A 21,019-nucleotide genomic window follows, 5' to 3' on the forward strand; every position below is an offset into this window, starting at 1 on the left:
ACAGTTTAACCAGGGCACAAGGTTAGAATGAATTCCTTCCATGTTCCTCAAGTTCCTGTTCACAGAGGGCATTCTGATTATCACATGTATCCATATGTTAAATCTACAATACTGTGCTTGCTCCAATCTCCCTAGCTTGAATTCAGTGTCTAACAATGGTATTATCTGCAATGGTACTTATAGTTGTAATTGATTGTAAGTATAAACATATCATATTATATAAATATATTTCAAGCTGGTTTTATTTTGAATTCTGTCTAACCTGGTTTAGAAGCATTACAGCACAATGAAGAAAGAACTCGGCCTGACACCACACTGCCTTCACAAACTCTGCCGCCTACAGAAAACTCACGTTGAGAGCAAACTATTATGACAGTATTAAAAGAGTTCAAAGAACCCCCCATTGACCCCTGCTGTGTGAAACGTCTGCTCAACAGAACCACCAGCTTTAACTCTAAATCCAATGAATGGAGGGAATATGGGAAAATGCAAAGAAAGTTAAAACTGACATATAAATGAAAAAGAACCAGAATAGCTGAAAATCAGTTCTGACAACTAAATGGAGTTTCAGTCTGGCACAGATTCATTCTAGTTGCTGCGTGCCTTTTAATTTTAATTAGAAAATTGTACCAAATGCGACAAAAAACTGGACTCATTATGTACACATATAAAATAAACAACAGTCATGTAGAACTTAGATTCATTGCTCAAGTTTACTTGCCCTGCCACCTTGCCTAAAAGTAAATTCATTAATTCAAAATTATATGTATGTTATATGTGTATCATTATATGTATTTTACATTTTTCAATTCAATTTGCTTTTTTTCCTCATAATTATTGTCCATTACTTTTCAGTAATGGACAATGAAGCTATTTATGAATTCCTTTGCAAAACATGTCACATTTAGTCAAATTCCATGATTTATTTATTTATTTATTTATTTTGTTCACAGAATTAAAAAGCATGTAGCTTGAATTGCTTCTCATTATTTCTTTTGTCCAGCTGTGACACAGCTCCAGATGCGGTTGCTGTGCTGAATGTTGATTGGATGAAAACACAACATAAAGGCAGATTCTGAAGAGTAACATAAAAGCAACCAAATTGGGAACAGAAAAACAAAGAAGTAGAAACAAAGTTAAATCCAAACATGGCAAGGCAGCCAGACATGCAGCCATCTCTCTCAGGCTGTGCTGCGTGTGACGGCAGGTGACACTGTCCATGGTGCTGAATGCCTATCTTGCCTGCAGAGACCTGAAAGAAGCCTTGACAGCATCCCAAGAGGAGGAGCTACCCTCTTTGCTCTTCCCTCACCAACCATGGTCACACCACTACATTTTCTGACCTGTGTTCCAGCCTGTGATGTCATGGGCTCTGATGTTTATGGCGTGACTGCCCCCCAGCCCCTTCCCTTCACCCCCTGCTCCCTTATCTAAATGGACCTGCAACTTCACAACTGGAAGTTTAACATTCATGTCTTCTCCACACGTCATCGCTCAGGAATAAACATTGTATATGCTACAACAGATACCAGCAGATATTGATTTTTTGAGTCATTACTATGCAATGCAGGATAAATAATCTCATTTAAAGGCTGTAATGCAATTTCTGTTTCTTTTAAGGGGATTTCACAGGGGCAAATGACAACTGACTGAATGACAACCTCTTTAACATTTGACTGGGGTGAATGGCTCTACATGAGGAATTCCAATATATAACATTCAACACTCACTTGTAGCCAATATCACACTTGACAATTCTATTAATTCTCTCACAATGGCCATTGGCTACACCTACACTGGCTGTTCTCCACCTTGCACCAGCATCCACACATTTACAAATTGCTCATTCACGAATAAGTCCAATCCCAGGGTTGAGATTCTCTATAACCCTAAGGATATGCTCTGCTTTGTGTTTTCTTTTCCCCCATGCAAGGCTAACTTCACCATGACTGCAAAACTGTATGTTAGTATTATTAAATTTAAATGATTTCTGAAAATCTTAGACTAAATTAGAACACAGGCTAATTTTAAATGCTCCATTTGTTTCCTAAACTACTTCAAGGCACTTACCCTCAGTTCAGGCACAGAATGCTTTTTTTTTTTACTTCTCGTCCATTCTGAGGACTGTTACTCGTTACCTTCACAAATAGCAATATTGTTCCTTATAAGTTAAAAGGTTGTATTGGTAACTTGCATGCATGGATGTGGTTTTAAATGTGGCACTGAGCTTTACATATAGTCTGACATTTATATAGTAGTTGGGTTGCAGCTCAATTTCAATTTACTAGTAATGGAAACAGAATTGGTGTTTGTCTATTTTGCCATACCATTCACAGCTCATGCATTTGACTGGGGGAGAGGATATTTCCCTGGATCAGAAATAGTTATGGTAGAAGGTAGGCTTTTGAATAAAACACTCTTATTCAGACGTAGGTTTTCTTTGGAGTATCATTTTAAATTTGCTGAGTTTGCAAGAGCCCCCTAATCACCCAGGATACGGTCAAATCACCAGCAATACAGGAGTAAAACACTAGTCTTCATTTTGTATTTCATTGAGACTACAATGGAGGTGCAATCTGTGATGCATGGCAGATTTGAAAAGTCTTTGCGTTGTGATTTCAAGCTGTATTGAGACAAAGTACCAATACACACTTTACCATACCTATACACAAATGTAATGCATGGCTGTCAACCAATCAGAATTAGTACGTATCCAAGCCATGGTATAATATTTTTTTATGTTATTGCCCAAAGTTTTGTCCCCTTTGTATTTTGGCCATTTATAAAAGTGTAGTTCTATGTTCCAACTTAATTCTTTTCTGAATTCTCCACAGGATCCTTCACCAGGCAGATTTATATTAGGACATACTCTCAGAATCGTTATTTCCCAACAACATGTTGTGTAATGCATTTCTGTTGCTGAGGAGTTGATGAGTTCAGAGATTGCGTTGCATTTTCTGCAATTTCCCATCTGTGTGCTGTTATGCAACAGCATATCATCAACAAGTTGCTGTGAAATTCAGGAACAAAAATGATCTGTTCCATCACTATAACAGGGGCAACCCTGGTAAGCAAAGCTGTCTGCTAGTGCCAGATGTTTGTTCTGCTTTTGGTTCTGTCAAAGCTTGTTTGTGCAGGTCGATCGATAATTAATTTTACAGTCTGAGCATGAAAATGTATGAGTGAATAAATGAATACTTATATAACATGCTCACATGCCTTTACCAAGCCTAATAATTAATCAAAGTACGTAGTTAAATGATTTGATTTAGGTTTAACCATGGGCATCACGTGGACTCCAGGATAAAACTTGCCAACCAGGTTCAATAGCATGTATAACTGAGTTAATCTAACTCAGGGGTGCAAACTCAACTCACGGAGGGCCACAGTGTCTGTAGATATGTGGTTTATTTCCACCAGTGGCCAAGTAAGGCCTTGAGAACAATAATTGTGGATTATTTAGCCAATGCACAACTTGAATGAATCACAGATGCTGAAACTGACCAAAACCCAGCAAATACTGCTGTCTTCCAGGACTTGATTCTGAAACCCATGCTCAAATGCTTTGAAAATATTACCTTAAGACTCTCCTTTTTTCCCTAATTTTCTTTTTTTCCCCTCCATGTTTCTGCATTTCTTTATTTGTTTTAATCAGATTACTTTTTTTCTTTTTGTGTGTGCTCATTAGCAGCTTGAAGATGATCATGCATTTGGGTATAGGGCTACCTTTACAATTTACAGAAATTAGAATGGATCACAGTATGACAACCATACAGTTGTAGGTTTCTATATCCTATGAGTCACAAGGAATGTACCAGCATTGACTAATCATTGTTTCAACTAGTTTAATTGTTAAAAACAAACCAGAGGTGTAACAGATATTTGGATATTATGTGCAATAAATGTGTATTTAATGGCAGATTATGGTAAGAAAGCAGGACAGCTGTATTGCTTTGGTTAAGCACACCTATTCAGAACCAACGTGAGATATTTATAAAAAGGTGCCTTTCTGCTGGTAATTTGTATCAGGATCAGGTTTAAGAATCTTCTCATTACAAGCATCAATGTTTGTCATGAGGCAGCTCTTGTTAAGAGGTCTCCTGCTTCTGCAGTGCAGTGCAACGTGCAAGTGTTTGACTAGGTTCTTGCACATTGTATGTTTGAGTCTTGTCTCAGGGATCTATTGATAGCTTCAAAGTACAGACCACCTGCATCTTCTTTCATCATCATTTCACTCACACAACCTACAGTTGAAACAGTTGCATTGATGTGAGGCGGAGTTATTCAGAGTGGTAAAGGGTCTTTTACATTATTATTTCTTCATTGGAAAATTTATATTTAATTTACCGGAGCCCATAGCTTTATTTACATAGTATACTATGTACAGTAATTGAAAACTGCAGGTGAAACATCAGTCCAGTCGTCATTTTGGGCTAACTTTATCATCTGTATGCTGTGCAACTATCTGGACATCAAATTAATTCAATATATTCCCCAAATCCTCTTTTTATGCCAAGACTGTAATTATGGCAGGTAATTATGCATACCATTAGTAGTAGATTACATTCATGAATCATGATTTGTTTTCAGTGAAAGTGAGAACATGAAAGCTAATTCCAAGCACCTACAAATAGTTTTGTGCAAATCTTTGGACTTTTAGTGTGTCACTGTATGAACTATATCAAGGGGTCTATGTTGTGCAATAGCCAATCCCTCTGCCAGGACATTGGTAGGCAAGGTGGTGAAATATAAAAATTGAAGTATTCAAAAATGCAGTGATGGTACGAATATTGCGACCCGTGCACATCTTAGGTTCAGAATGATGTTATGGGGTGGGCCAATTTTACATTCAGTGTCATAAGAAAATGGTCACACAGAATAGGATTATGTGAATGACATCACTAATATCAGTTAAATGGTTTTCCAAGGTTTTTTTTCAAGGCACTCCCTTTTAGAAAATGAATTAAAAAAGCATAGAGGTTTATCTTAAAATCTAATTTGTTGTCAACATTTAATCTACAAAATAATATAACGTTAAAAACATATTGGTTTGTTTTGTAATTTGGGATAATATCCAGTAAATTTTACATGTTACATAAAAAGTACATGTTACAGTATTGAAAGTATATACCTATGAGCAATAAAGCTAAACTTGCCATTTCTTTATGTTTTAAAAATGAGAAGAAAAAACAAATCCACAACAAAATGCAAAAATATCTCCAGCAATTCCATCAAAAAAGAAGAAACAAAAAAAGAGAGGAATGATCTCACCTGGCTTGAAGATTTCCCTGGTACTTTCGCTGCCAATTATTCATTTTGTGCTTGGGATCTTTTCATTCCAACTGCAGTAACTTAATCACCAAGATGTCCAATCCAAGACAGGCAATGAGGATGCAGTGTAGAACCCCCCAGTTTCTCCACAAACTTTCCACCATGCCAAACATATTTAAAAAAACAATAGGCCTCTCCGCCCTCCTTTTGTCCTACATTTGTTACTTCCTGCACGCCACTTCCTCTCAGGGAGCCATTTTGGGAGGGTAACCCCTCCTTAAAGGGGCCAACGCCTATTTTAAATTTGCCAAGTAAAATGGAACCCACCTACATCCCAGTAATGGAGGCAGACATACATTTCCTTGTTTTATAATGACTCATCTACCCATACAAAGATTCTTTAACGAATTCAAAGGCAAATCTACTATAATAGAACACAATAATAATAACATTCAGCTTCTATCTGAATCTGTGTCGCAAATTGATTGATTGTCTAACAATTACTTTTTCACGTTGGGGATATGGGTGTTTGATAACTTCTGTGGCACACTAAGCATGATTATGTCAGTGAAGTTTATGATACCATATTTTACAAAGGTATGTACCTTTTTTCTGTTTCTCCTGTCCATCAGAGATCAAAATGGACTCCCTAAGGCATACACCAGCTTTGATGAAAAAATATAACAGTAAGCTGATTTCACCACTCTAATCTAGGTTTTCTACAAGTAGAAACAGGCGGGCACCAATAAGAACAAATGAGGTAATGTGTGTTTGCAGGGGAAAAAAATGGCAGACCCACCAGGTAATCAGCTGTGTATTCCTAACTCTGAAGCTTATGTCTCCTAGCTACTGAAGTCAAACCATTCCAATGGGATACATTTGGTTGTACACCAAAGCACGACTGTGGCAATGGATGTTATGTAGTGTAACAGCACTGGAAATTTGTCTTATCAAGTCTAATCTTGAATCAAAAAAGCTGCCTATTAGGTTCGTCCGTAGAATCTGTGGTAACATTTGATGATAAAAGAGGCCATTTAGAAAAATTAGCTCATGGAAAATATTCACACATAAACTTTATCCGTAGAATTTTTTTTCCATCAACATTTGACATTTTATACACAGTTGGATCTGGCAGTTTGCAGTCACCCCAATCAACCAGTTGAGAAGCTTTTATGTGAAGAGGCAGTGGCAATCCTGCTGACAAAATCCCTCGCTGGTCATGAGCATTCACTGTCCCGCAAGGCTTCCAACTAGAGTCGGCACTGGGATAGTCAATATTTGCTACAGGGCCATCAGATGTGCTGCTATACTGAAATAGGACAGGCCACATGGCAACCCTTTCTGTTTTCAAGAAATGGCAGCAAAGCATTCGTGCTAACACGCAACGCTGAAAAGAATCACATTTTCCACAGTGCTTTGTGCCAAAATTAAATACTCACAAAGTAAAATGGCATACCTCTGAAATTGGCAGTAGGGAATGAATACTATATATATATATACTTTTTTTGGTGGGTGGGGGGGGGGGGGGGGGTGTAACTGAATTGCAGTTTCTTCACTATGGAAATGAAAACAACCAGTTTCAGCTGTCTTTCAGAGCCGAGCCACATTAAGCTGGGCACATGATTCATTGTTAACCTTAACAACAATGGCACTGCGTCAACAACACCTCTCTTTGAATGGAAGGGCGTGCTGACAAATGAAGTCCTTCTGAGTGTGTTTTCTGTCATTGCGGGGTTCTGTTGTAGAACAGTAAAGATAAATGTTGCAGCCGCGCATCTCAATAGGTTTTTCTTGTGCATGGAGACACAGTTTCACATTTTCTCACTGGCTTCAGTGGAATGTGGCCATCCTGGGCAGCATATACTTTGAGGACTCCGAGCATGATGATGGAAGTGAGGGCAAACTGGTTCAATGTGCCACGCCTGTATAAGTCAACCTTGTGAGGATAATTTCTTTTGTATGAGAATGTTTAACATTCTTTTTCTTTCTTCCTTCTATCTTCCACCTTCTTCTTTCGGTCAGGACCACTGTCATCAAAGTTAAGAATTAAAGTAAAGAATTTTTATTAAAAATCTTAAAAGGCAATACAGTTATTTTTTTCATGGTATGGCTCTGTTCTGGAAGCTAGTAAGGCGGTCTCCAGGTGATGTGATGACTATGTGTAACAACCTTTTGACTACCGGAAGAAGCCATTCATCCAGTTCTGCTTGACGGCATTTTAATATTATGTGGATCAGTGGCTATGTGTACCAACAAGCATGTTGGACTTTCACCTGGAAACTTTAAGGAAGATTGAATTACATCATGAAAATACTGCATGTAAATGATGAAACTAGGCTATGTGCATAACCTTCATCTTAGCTGCCTCCGTTAGCCCAAGGCTGTTTTAACTATCCATCCATCAATTATTTATATCCGCTTATCCTGGGCAGGTTTGCGAGGGGTGCTGGAGCCTATCCCAGTGTGCATTAGGTGAGAGGCAGGAATACGCCCTGGATAGGCTGCAAATCTCTCTCAAGGCACACACACCATTCACTCACCATTCACTCATACACTCATACCTATGGGCAATTTAGAGTCTCCAGTGAGGCCTACATGCATGTCTTTGGACTGTGGCAGAAAACCGGAGTACCCGAAGGAAACCCAGGTGAACACGGGTAGAACATGCAAACTCCACACAGAAAGGCTCAGGCTGTAATTGAACCCAGGAACTTTTTGCTGTGACAATGCCGCCCCACAGCTTTAACTAGTGAATTAATATTGAGTATATGTAGTGCAGAGCTATGCGATGGGATTGAGGCACAGACAAGGCAGACAGTGCTGGCAATATGCCTGGAGAAGGCTTTTATTGTGACACGGGTATCCAAAAAAGAAGAAAGACAGTGAGTCTACACAGGGTTTGAAACACCAGCAGTAGTGAACTGGAGTTAATGTGAGGGGAAGGTGACTATCATTGGCTCTGATTTTCCATCCAAAGACCATTGAAGAATAGATTGGAGAGATGGGCTCCCAAGCAGGCTACGACTGAAGGATCCATGAATCTTAAATGAAACTGGATACCTGTTATGAATCCCTTAATGGAGGAAGGTTGCATTTCTCTTGACTCAAAACAGTGAACCACAAAGGTGCAGTAAGTATATATTAATAGGCAGGAGAGCTACCTTTACTGGCACAAAAGGAGAAACAAGACCATGCAGCCACACATTTTAATGCAGGATTAGCCAGTTGCAGTAAGCTAAAACTTTTATTGACCGCTGGCCTCCCCTAAAGTGACAATGACAGTATAATTTGAGCCATGCTGTAGATTGAATATTGTGAGCCAGAGTTCGCATCTCTATTAGGCAAAACTTCTGCCTACTTCTGTGAACCAGTGATTATTCTAAAAATTCCCAAACAAATGGAAGATGCCACATTAATAAAAAACGTAAGGGTGGCTGACATTAACGTGATCATTATAAAAGTACGAGATTCTGTTCCAGTTGTCACATGGGCTTGATCAGAACCGCAGATTAATCTGGGTCCAAATCTGGTTGCAAACATTCAAGCTGTGGAGATGTGAATAAAGGAGCGTCTGGTGGGATTATTCGTACAGCGAATTAAAATGCAAATTGCAAAAGTAAAATGTATTTCCAGGACTACATGAATATGTGTCATGGGAATGTACAATAATGGTGTCAGAATGATCATTTAAATGACATTTACCGTACACGTATTGCACTCTAATAAAAACTCTATAAGCTATAAAGGGAGAAAAATTTGAATGGTTATCCAAATTTAAAAGAGGAAGAGCGCTTCCCATCTTTGCTATTATACACTACTACTATGCCGATTCCCTAGCAAAATGGATTTTCAAATGCATTCTGAGATGACTAGAATATTTTTAAGGCTTCCGTTTGTCAGTTGGCCCCTCAAGGTGGGTCTTGCCTTGCGCAATCAGAAGTAACACTCCTGCCATTTCTGCAAACCAGAGAAAATTTGATAAAATTAGGAGATACATAAACAGGGGCCGATGCAATGGATAATGCTGAATTGGCATTCACTTACAGTATGAAATTTGTGGAGACAGCTAGGCCGAAAGTAGGCTAACCTATGGGGAGCACATCCAAACCAGGAAGTGTAATTGTTTCACTCAACAGACATGCTCAGGAGTGTCTTTGGTCACATGCTGGATCACATGTACTATGAGGAAGGCGCAGAGAAGTGACATGGAGAAGGCTACATCGATGCCAATCTCCCTTCTCCCGGGTTTAAACAAATGGATGTCAATGTTACACTAACACTGGCAGCAAAATATTGAGGGTCAGGTTTTCCATGATGCCATACATCTGTCTTAAACAAAATTCTATTTCATGTATATTATGTACTCCAACTCCAGCTAGTTCAAATAAAGCCTATTTCATTTTATCTAGATAGGCTGTAATACTGTAGTGATTCCAGGGAAGCAAACATGCAGACTGCAGCAAGCATGCATGCAGTAGGAAGCAAGTTTAGACTGGCAGCATGCAGCAACCATGCATGCAGGAAGAAACAGGTTTGGCTGGCAGCGGGCAGCAAGCATACATGGAGGAGGAAGTGCCAATGAGTTGGGGGAGGCTGTTTAAATAGAACGCCCTGTTATGTGAATAGGCTGTGGTAGGTGAACATCACTAATCGGCTGACCCATCAGCCAGAGCCAGGCTTGACTCCCGTGGCCTATCTGAACTAACGCGTTGCTCGATTTCTTTCTTCTATATAATAAACCCGAACATTTCATATATTATGAACAATGATGATTGATAGGTTTTTATGGCTCTTAGTCCCCTTTGACGATGTCATGTAAATTAGAAAACCTCGCAGTTTCCCTCTCGAAAAGGGACGCTGCGCATTCAACAGCCAACGATTTGCATGGCAAAAGAGGGTGACCTTGAACACGGAGGCCATGAATAAAAGAAGGCCAGCCTTCGAGACGACGCGGGCATTATAATAGAGAATTAAATGAATGCCGCCAAAGTAAATAATGAATGAAAGAGCAGCAGGCCGAGCGATTAGAAAGCACATAGAAGGGAGGTGGCGTGCCGCCACTCCACCGCTGCACCATCAAAGCATGAATGATGTCTCAATACATCTGCATGAAAGTGCCTGCCACCAACCCAACAGACTCCGGGATTTCATTCGTAGCAGTTTTAATAACGGGCGCACCGGAAGGAGACCACAGGTATTGCCTAACAGGCATTGCCTTACAGTTGGGATGCCAAATGTTGGATGTTGTGGGATGAGACACCAAGGGGGTTGAACCCAAAGACACAGATTGCGTTTTTATTTATCGCACTTGCGTAATAACTGCTCAGTCATTACGCTTCAGTCTAATAGCTTGTGGATTTATTGCATTCGTCAGAGATTTCTAACATGATTCGAATATTACTCACTGGGGTTTTATGGAAAATTCCCCCAAAACCTGCTTTTGAATCTAGCCTTCATCCAATATAATTGCAATTTGTTTTGTTTTGACAAATTTTTAAAAGTGGCTCATTTCATGCAAGCCATTTTTTTTTTTTAGTTTTTCATTAACCTTGGCAACATTTATACACATAATCCCATGCAAATAAATATATTAACAGCAAAAAGCCATTACTCACTGTTAGCAATTCACAAAGTGATTTGACAGAAATAAAAGCCTAGGTCTGGAACTGGAAAAAAAAACCCCAAAAACAAACCATGGACACTGGGTTTGTTGCACAAAGTTGCATTCTTCTTGATTTTGTTCAAGACACTCCAATATTAACTTTCTTTTGCCAATTTTAAGGACAACGTTTTGTTTTTGCATACAGCAGTGGTTTCATCCCATACTTTTTGATACGTGACATCAGAGTGGCCGCAGAGAACCTTTGCAGTGGTAGCTCGGTGTAGACAGAATGAAGTCATTTTAAAGTAGGTGCCATGGCATTTGTCACATAGACAGAGGAGATGGACCCCAGCAGAGACCCTAGGTCACTGCAGTTAGCAAGAAAATGAAGCAACTATGAACTCACAAATGCTCCAGCAGCACTTCAGAGGTCTGAGAACCCACTGTGCCTCCCACCCTCCCTATGAGTATAAAAGCTTTTATATTCCCATATTTCATAAATACCTCAAGTAGTAATATATATACGTATATGTAGACGGCTGAGAAATTAAAGGAAAAACCTGAATAAAAGTCATCTAGATCTTTTTCACTTGCCGTCTTGATCCCAGATTCAGGTCGAATGGGCCTGCTCAGCATTTTTATATGTGCTACAGAGCATGATAGGATGATAATTACTTAACTGTATCATGCACAGTACACTTGTATGGAAGCATCTGCTTTCAGTATATTTCTCCACTCTCACTCATTTATTCAGGTCTTTCCTTTAATTTTTCACCTGTCTATATATATATGTATATATATGCACACGGGTGTGTGATGGTGCCTAGAAATCACTGACTGTGGAACAGCAACTATCTGAATTATGGAAGTTTGAGTCCTCTTTTGCATCTTGTCCTTGCCCATTGCTTTTTAAGCTCAATGTATTCATGCACTAGTTTCCTTTTGCATACTTGTTCTCCTACACAACTCTAACTCCTTACTCAAACTATCAACTATGGTTTTATCTCACAGTGTAACTATAGATAGATAGATAGATAGATAGATATGTTGCAGTGCAAACTAAAATGTGTTAATCAATGGTCTTACAGAAATCCCTGATTTTTAACCTGCAGTCTGTGGTGGAGAAGAGCTTCTTCCTAAACTTGGACATTTCTTGTCTGTCACCTGTGGCCCCTGGGAGAGGTCAGCCGAAATGCCATTTCCTACAGCTGAGGGCCCGAACACTGCTTCCATTAGGAGAGGAAGGCAGGGCTCGGGCAGTGTCTATCTAATGGAATACTATGGTCCAACCTTAAAAAAAGAATGGAAAGTAAACTTAAAACACTGGTGGAAAGAGGTGGAAAAAGGACATTTGTGATACATATCGATTTCTTTAACTCTTTCATCAAAGCATACGCTGGGGTAGGCTAACCATTGGTTATCCATTCAAGGCCTTTTTTCCTGAATGTATTTGTCTGGTCCTTTCCATCTGGCTGTCTGCCTTTGTCTGTCTATAAGCCAGGTTTACTTTTGTCTTTTTTGACTAGTTTCAGGTCCAGATATGATGCATTCTGCCTCAGAAACATGTGTCTTATGTATCAAACAGGTGCACTGTTGATACATTAACAATATGAGTCATTTTAAGGTGCTCTTTTTTCCTTAGTGCATATGCATTAAAGGAAGAATAGCGCAAATAATGGGCAGAGATGTTTGGATTATGTATTCTGTTGAATTTACTAAAGTTCACACAATTAATTAGGGTAGATTGTTTCAGTATTTTTCTGCCTCTAAAGAGCAGGCTTAATTCAAGACACAAGAAAGACAAACACACAGGAATAGCCATGAAAGATGCAATGAGGGAATCTTTACATGCTATTTCAACTCTGCGAGCAAGAAGATCATCAAGCAGTACAGATTAAGCTGCCACAAAATAATTAAAGCTGGGTATTTGTCAAAGTAAACAGTGGTTAAAGTCAGGGAGCAATCATGGGAGAGCTGGCAAAAATCACGGCAAACTGAAAAAAGAGGCGGAAATCACTGTGTGATCATTTATCAAATTAAGTAACAGATCTCATGCGCGATAATGGGAAATGATTGAAATAATGTGTAACTGTAGTGACAGTAACCAGTGCTTGAAGTTTTAAAAAATCAGTAGGCAGTTGGTGCTAGTAAAATAAATAAATAAATAAATAAATAAATAAATAAAGGTGTTGATAAGCTGGTGTATTTAATTTTGTCCATCACAGAAAGAGCATGATTTTTGCCTCTAACAGAATATTTTTAGAAACAGAGCATGTTCAAATTGTATTACTAAAATAAAAAAGGGGTTATTCTGTGTTTGTTTTTCTTTCTTTAAAGTTGGATTTGATACGCTGTAGCCTACATTGTGAGGTTTGAGTCCGCATTATAGTTTAATTGCTGGGTTTGGTGCTGTTTCCCTTTACCATCTAAACTGCTTAAAAATCACAGAAATCACTAAAAATGGGGAAAGACCTGGAATAAAAAATGAGACAAAAATCAGGAATCAGTGATGCCTGCAACTTCTGTGAAAAACACCCAGACATAGAAATAATTACTCTTCAGAGAGAAATGAAAGACCTAGAACCTCCCACACAACATTCCCATTCAATCCTATCAATAGTCAAGCATCATTACACTATCTTCTTTCTGTTTGTGTGAGATTAGGAGTGCGTCAAAATCCTCTCCCAAGTATGAGCTGCCTCACCCCGTGTGTGTGTGGATGCAAAATGCGATTAGTAGGCAGTCCCATTCGCTGATTGTGTAATTAGCTGCAGCCTTAGTAAATTAATTTCACACGGTCTGCATATGTACCAACAAACCCTCATCATGCCACATTTTGTGCTGCATGTTTTATGTACATTAATCTGACCCTATGTTTCTCTGTCGGTAAACCTATCCACATAAAATAGACACAGTATTAACATATTACTAGCAGATGTCAATGTCAAATCAAAGGGGCATTGTCCTCACTAAGTAGTCTGAGTCAGTATCGATCAGCATAATCCAGACAAATACCAATGAGGATTGGGATTCGTCAACATCAGATAAGCCAAAACATGCTTGAAGCTATAAGATGCTATCATGCTGATTTGTAAAATCAAGTCTGAATCAAAGTTTCACAAATGCTGAATTTTGTCTTTGATAATAGGCATGCTTAGGGCTGCTTTATGTTGAAGCTATTAAAATGCCAGTAATCTGAATCTTATTTAAATTCAAACCATGTGTCGGGCCTTGCTTTTATACCTAACTTCTCCTGCATATCCAGGCATATAAATGATGTATAAAATGTAAACAATGTAATGATGCTGGATAAATGGATCTGTCAAGCTAATAAAAAATATATATAAAAAATATGCACTTCTACTAAAGAAAATGAAAATAGAACAAATACTATCATTGTAGTCTGACTGTGAATGAGACAGCAGATGCCCATCAGAAGTGTTCTATACATTTAAAGGCTTCTTACTGTAGCCATTGGCTAGGAACTATGTCTTGTGTCTCGTTAATCTCTATACCCATAAACCCATTCCCTAATTATGACTCCTTTCCCAGAAGGGCCATTTTGTGATTCCAACCATCACAGGATCAATTGCATTACACTCACCTTCATATTCACTTTCGAGGCCTGCTTTTTGCAGATTTGACAACCAAAGAGTTGGTTCGCGCAGCAGAATCCCACTAATACACATAATGCATTTCATTTGAAACAACTATGCTGCCTCATTATGGGAGAGCAAAGGTAATGGAATATGTTTTTTTTTTTTTCTCCGAGCGTGATTTGCAGACACTGTGACCTGATATCCAGGAAGCAAGGTGTCAGTGGTCCGATGCCATATCTAAAACAGGCTCATGCTTCCTGGTTCCAGTCTATTCAGGCCTGCTCTCACCTCATTAAGTTACCAGTGAGCAAAGGGAACACTTAGGATGGTGACCACGAATCGTTGGGCCCTCTGAAATGGAGACTTGCATTCAGATAGGCTTTCGCATTGATCTTGGCATGACAATGCATTGTTACTTATTTCCAACCAAATAATTAGTTTAAAAAATGGACAAAATGTTCAATTTTTTTCAAATCTGTTATCTCCCATGTTCTTTACATGCTGTTCACACACAGCATACACAGACTGCATACGTGCCATCATATCGTCGTCAGTCTGCATTTTGCACTGCATGTTTTATGTACGTGAATCTGGCCCTATGTTTCTCTGTCTGTGAACCTGTGAATGCTTTACATATTGTACATACACAACAAGCTGAATCTGATTATCACCATACAGCGTCCTTTTAATTATCATTCTCCATTTCGTTTCCTTCATTTACCTTTTCTTTGCACGGTAAATTTCAGTTGCCTTTCATCTAATGGTATATACAGAATATAACTGAGCCTTCAGTTCTTTTATAAATAATCACATGGTCAAAAATGCCTGGTCCAGAAAAAAAGCAGCATTTTTCTAGCACAACTCGTATGGCTGTTATGATGGCAAAGGCCTGGAGTGAAAAATGCAGTATTTTTATGACATTTTAAAAATTTTCCCATAAGCAATATGATTGTAGTAATCTTTAAAGTATTTCCCTTGAGTATTTTGTATGAGTATTATTTATCTACAGTGGAACATCTTCTGAGAGTTTGCAACCATGCTTTCTATTCTCCTGTATTAGGTTCATTTGTAATGCTATTCATTTGTATTGTAGGTGATTAGATTTGACCGAGGTCTGTGTGGTCACTTTAATCTTTGAGAATATTTTCATTAATAAGGATGAATAACAGATACAGAGAAAGAAGTCAGGTGCATAAAAATGAATTGGCATAAATTAAACTGCAATACAGGCACATTACTCTGATACATACATATATTCCCCACATAGTTTAATAGAATAGGGAACATATACAGTAGCTCCATAATGTTTGGGACATAGACATACATATTTTTTCATTTTTGGCTCTGTACTCACACTTTTAGATTTATAATCAAACAATTCATGTAATTGCAGATGCTCAGCTTTTATTAAATTGTATATATTATTGTTTCATCATTTAGAAATCACAGCACTTTTATAGCATCCCCATTTCAGAGGACCATACTGTCTGGGGCATATTAATGTTACCTAAATGAAAGTAGTCATGCTTACTTTGTCGCGTATCCTTTGCATACAATTACTGCTTGAAGCCTGTGATCCATAAACCCGTTGCCAAGTATCTCCTCTACCAGGTCTGTACTACAGCCATCTGTAGCCTCTGCTTGTTTTGGGGGGCTAGTTCATGTTCATGGATTGGATTCAGATAGGGTGAATGAATTGGCCAGTCAAAAATGATAGTTTTTTCCTTTGCAAAACATCTTTGTTTTTTTTAGCAGTATGTTTGGGATCATTGTAATCCCGTAGGATGAAGCAGAGGTATTTGCTTGAACTTGAGTGTTCTGTACACTTAAGAATTCATTCTGCTGCTGCTATCTGTAGTGACGTCAACAATGAAGACAAGTGAGCCAGTACCTGTGGCAGCCATTCATGCCCAAACCATAACACCTCCACCATCACATTTCACAGATGCCGAGGGGTGCTTTGGATCTTGGGAAGTACAATTTAGCCTCCTCACTTTGCTCTTGCCATCACTCTGATACAAGTAAATCTTGGTCTCATCTGTCCACAAGACCTTTATCAAGAACTCTGCAGGCTCCTTTAGTTCTGTTTGTGAAGTCTACTGCAGCAATGATCTGTTTGTGAAGTCTACTGCAGCGATGATCTGTTTGTGAAGTCTTCTGCAGCGATTATCTGTTTGTGAAGTCTTCTGCAGACAGTAGATGCTGACACATCCGCACTTGCTTCCTGAAGTTGTTTCTGATCCATCAGACAAGGTTTTTTTTCATTAGGGTGAGACTTTTTCAGTCATCAACAGTACAGCTCTCTTTCTCCTTAATGATGTTCCAAACAGCTGATTTTGGTAAGCCTAAAATGAGTTTGGCCTATGTCTCTAGCTGTTTTTTCTTATTTCTCAGCCGTATAATGGCGTCCTTTACTTTCATTGTCACAACTCATGTTTGCAAACACTAACAACAGACTCCAAGACTAGATACTAATAGCTCTCATACATACAGTAAGAAACCAATTAAACACACCTGACTAAGATGCCCTGAAATGGGGGACTATGTATAAACATTTGCATTTTATACATGGTGAAACCAAAATGTTTAAAAATATGCTTTAATTGAAGTTGAGAATCGGCACTATAACCAAATGTGAATTGTTTGATTACAAATCAAAAATGTTGGAGTACAGAGCCAAATCAAGGAAAAATAAATGTATTTGTCCCAAACATTATGGAGCACACTGTAAATTGCCCGTTAATGGCTGGTTTACAGTTGAATGTGTGATGGGTGGTTCATCACAGTAAATGAGGAAAACGTGGAAGGCCTATGATTTACATTTAAAAAGCAGCTTAAACAATGATATTTCACTGCTTCATTGCCTTGGAAAGTAGTAGGCTTTCCTTCCTGTGTATAGGGAATTCATATTATGTAAATCAGCAAGTGAGGTGGCATTGGAAAGTAGCTGTTCCAATGTTTGATATGCAACCACTGTAGAAGGCGACATGTTTGACAATCAGCGGTGCAGGACATTTACTCAGCATATAAGGAGTATTTAATGAAAATTGCAATGACAAGTAATATCATCGGCATTGCAAATGGATTTGATGTTTTTAGATATACTTAATTTAGCACTTACCAATATTTGATTTGAGCTGTACTCTGATAAGTTGGGGCCATTAAAGTTTTAGCATTTTTGCTTTTGAGTTGTTAGGTTTTTGCTTGATAGACATTAAAGCAACTGTAAGCAGCTCTTAAGGTATGATGAATGGGTTTGAGTTATTTTATTTATTTAAAGTAATGGCGAATCTTTGTGTTAATCAAGCTCTGATGAGCTAGATACAGATAGTCAATTCCCTGGCTGTGTGTACACATAGAAAATGACTCATCATTGGTCCAAATTACATGGCAGTAGTAAAGTCAGTTAACATATTGATCCATGGTTTTGCCACAGTAAGAGGAATCCAGCTTTACTGCTGATGATAGATGCACAGATATTCATATAGGGGCATAATCTATTGATTAGCCTGCACTGTAATATATCAAAAATAAATTCAGTATATAAGCTTAGCTTTTATAAATGACAAAATTATGTTTACAAATGTTTAAAATACAAAATATTTCCGCCATATGAAAAGACGAATTATTGAAGACCTGAATATTATTACTTCACTGCAAAAATGCCATTTTCTGGTGAACATTGTGCCTTTTTTGGACTTTATTTCCAGCCATTCTACATTCAAATCCATTATGATTCAAAGTTATCCTTCATATTACCAAACCGTTCTTTTATATTGTTTTTGCAATGAAATCTTCACCTCTAGGGCAGGCAAGGGAGGCTCTAATGTGCAGTACTCAATCTGTCAATCATTGACAAGTTTTGGTTTGTTTCCCAGAGCACAATCCCACACAGGCAAACTTGCAATGGGCATTTGCAATTCTGCCCAAAAGCAGAGTAATGAAGAAGAAGGAAAAACCAGTCACAGAGCAACAAGGTGATTAAAATTCTGTATTTAAACAGTCATACATAAAAAAAAAAATAACCTTCATCTTTCAAAATTTGGCACAATTTTGTGAGGTTTCAAGACACCTGAGCTGGTAGTCTTTCAGTTTTCACTCCTTTGAATTTTCCTATGGCCCGTAACAGGCTAACTGGTGAATTGGAAGTCCTACATGCGTCAATGAAGGCCAGTCTGCCTTGGATGGTTTTATTAGTTAAATAGTTTTTGAGAACATCAGAATTTAACTGACCTGCCAGTCAAATAAGAAATGACAAGGCTGTAGGAACCGCACTCATGTGGAGCTACAGCATGTCCTCTCAGCTGTTTGCTTGTTTTGCAGTGCATGTCAGTTCAGACTCTAGTTTTTAAAAGCTACATGTACCACATTCTCATCCAAAAAAAAATCATTGGAAAACTGTAGCTCATATCTAAAGAAGAACGTCCAGCAACAAATACAATTAAATAAGGTGCATTTTTCTCCTCTGTTTCCACATCAAGGGCTGTCTGAAAATCTGTGGTCATTACGGTACGTGACTGTTTCATTGACCGTTTCCAGAAAATGGAGACGTCTGTTGGTTTTTGCTGACAGGCTTTCCAGTTGACCTCCAAGACCAGATCAGGGCCATTTTGGCCACTTAAGATTTGGCCATGTCTGAGTTTCAGGAGACTGTTTGTTTATTTGTGCATGCTTGCAGTCTCCTCCTGGAGAATGATTAAAAATCAGTGAGCCACTTTTGCTTGAGAGGTGCATTAAAAATGGCCTTCCTGTAAGACGGCTCCATATGTGCAATAACACTAAGGGTGCTGTGGACCCCACCTACTGTCAGCTCCAATCCTCTCAGAATTTAAGTCTAGACATCTGCCGTCTCACACTCTCCCTCCCCCCTTTTTCAATGCAGGATCACATTACATCAGCCCAGTGTTTAATTGGTAGGCACACATAGCTGTGCATCTTATTGCATCAAATAATCTGCCCATCATTTCCCAGCCGTGAAATCTAATGAAGAAATCAGGTGTAATTTTACAAGAAGTATTAACCGTCAAAGCAGCTGGTGCTATGGCTTAGTCGACAACAGATATGAATTCAGGCTCACAAAAGACCACATACATGCAATCCCCTACCACATGTGTGCATGCACAGACACAAAGACATACAGACACACATGCGCGCACACCATGCACTGTGAGGGAAAAGGAAATTCAGATCTATGTTTCTCCATATTTAGGATTCGTAAAAGGAGATAAATTATTTATGACAAGCACCCAATAACAGGTGTCAGTATAGGCGGGCCAATCGACAGTGTGAGGCTCAACCAATCATAGAAATAATTTATTTATGTTTCACCCCTTAACATTGTTGCTTATTGTGAACTGAGGATGTCTGTTCAGTGCCTGGGTAGAAGACCAGGACTGCTGACTGTGATTCACTGTTAGATGAGTGTTGTTTCAGCATGTAAAATGGCTGCCAAGGTGAGTTCCATTCGTTATGTGAGGGCAAAGGAATAATCAAAGGAGGAGTGTGTAATATTATCATTAAATACCAATGGTAATATTACCACTAAATACCAATGCAGATTTTAAAACCAAATCTATGCCGGAATTCTAACTGTAAACTAGAAATCTGTAAAAATGAAATACGCCTTGCCAACAATTTTGTTTTTTAGCTTGTTGAGGCCAACACAATTAATTCTTGGCTTCTTTGGCTGTTAAAGGAAACCTAGGGCTGTTCTCAGCAAAGCAATTGGCACTCATTCAACGCAGGATCTAATTGAAGTTTGAAATGGACCTGAAGTTTTGATGGATAGCTCAGGGAGTATTTGAACATTAGCCACAGGGAAAATGTTTGGTTGGATGTAGCAGCCAAGTTGTTCACCCTTCAAAGCTAATTTATAAAGATTTGATCTGTCCACCCACTCACTAATACACTTTTGATTATGGGATAATTTTCCAATGAAACTACTCACAATGAGGCTTTGTTTTTTTTTCTGCATCATTGTCTATGATACCAAACCACACAGTTGCTATTTTTTCTAGTTTCCATTTTGGCACACAAATTAAAGGAGAAATGTTCTTTTCACAGAATTCTATTTGGGATTACATAACGTGAAGCTATGCACAACCATGCCTCAGTGTTTTTTTTGCAGCTTTCTTACATCCTTTGCAATGAGAGATGGGTACAAATGAGCCATAATTTTGCCAGTAAGTGTATTTAGAGGCACACACTGCTTACTGGAACAAAAACGATTATCGGTAGAAGCAGGAGTTATCAATATGAGATTGGTTTCATAATCCATTCCGCATCAAGGGCCTTGTCTGTACTCAGACAGAGAACACACCCATCATTTTGCCTATCAAATTAAAATGCAGTGCCATCTTTACGCATAACCATATTAATATGTGTCAAAGTAATTTCCCCCATTTTGTAGTGTGAATTGGGTCTTTAAATACATTTCTGACATTTCCCGAAAAGATGATGGCTAGGATTGGAGAATATAAGGTGTGTTCCAACTGAATTCAAGGAAGACTGAGACATTTCCACCAGATGCCTTGCCAAAAAATGACGC

Source organism: Anguilla anguilla, chromosome 6 (genome assembly GCF_013347855.1).
Source record: "Anguilla anguilla isolate fAngAng1 chromosome 6, fAngAng1.pri, whole genome shotgun sequence".
In the NCBI taxonomy this organism is placed as follows: Eukaryota; Metazoa; Chordata; class Actinopteri; order Anguilliformes; family Anguillidae; genus Anguilla; species Anguilla anguilla.